The sequence below is a fragment of the Rattus norvegicus genome, chromosome 13 (assembly GCF_036323735.1).
Source record: "Rattus norvegicus strain BN/NHsdMcwi chromosome 13, GRCr8, whole genome shotgun sequence".
In the NCBI taxonomy this organism is placed as follows: Eukaryota; Metazoa; Chordata; class Mammalia; order Rodentia; family Muridae; genus Rattus; species Rattus norvegicus.
This window is the reverse complement of record NC_086031.1, coordinates 104,283,561-104,283,956: the sequence shown is the minus strand read 5'-3', so window position 1 is coordinate 104,283,956 and position 396 is coordinate 104,283,561.

Sequence of the window (396 nt, the reverse complement as noted above, 5' to 3'; positions counted from 1 at the left end):
AAGCCTTGGAGTATGGGTTCACCAGTGGAATCCTTCACAGGGGAAAATGGAAGAGATGATTACATGGCTTCCAAAGTGATATTTTAGATTCTTTGCAACATCCACCCAGATGTCTTCAAACAGTGGCTCTAGGGGAAGCCAGTCACAACACAAGAAATCTGACGACCAAAAGACTACAAAATTCTAAAGAGACCTAAGTATGGAGAAGGAGTCCTAATTAATTACCCAAGGCCAAGATACAAATGAAGGGACGCTCCGGTTGCTCAGGTCTCAGCTACCATCTGTGACCGCAGGAGACTCCAAGTAAGGGATGCCCAGCTGAACTGTCCAACCAAGAACCATAACTCAACACCCAATCTTACTGTCCCTACACTTGGAATATTCTATCAACAGCCA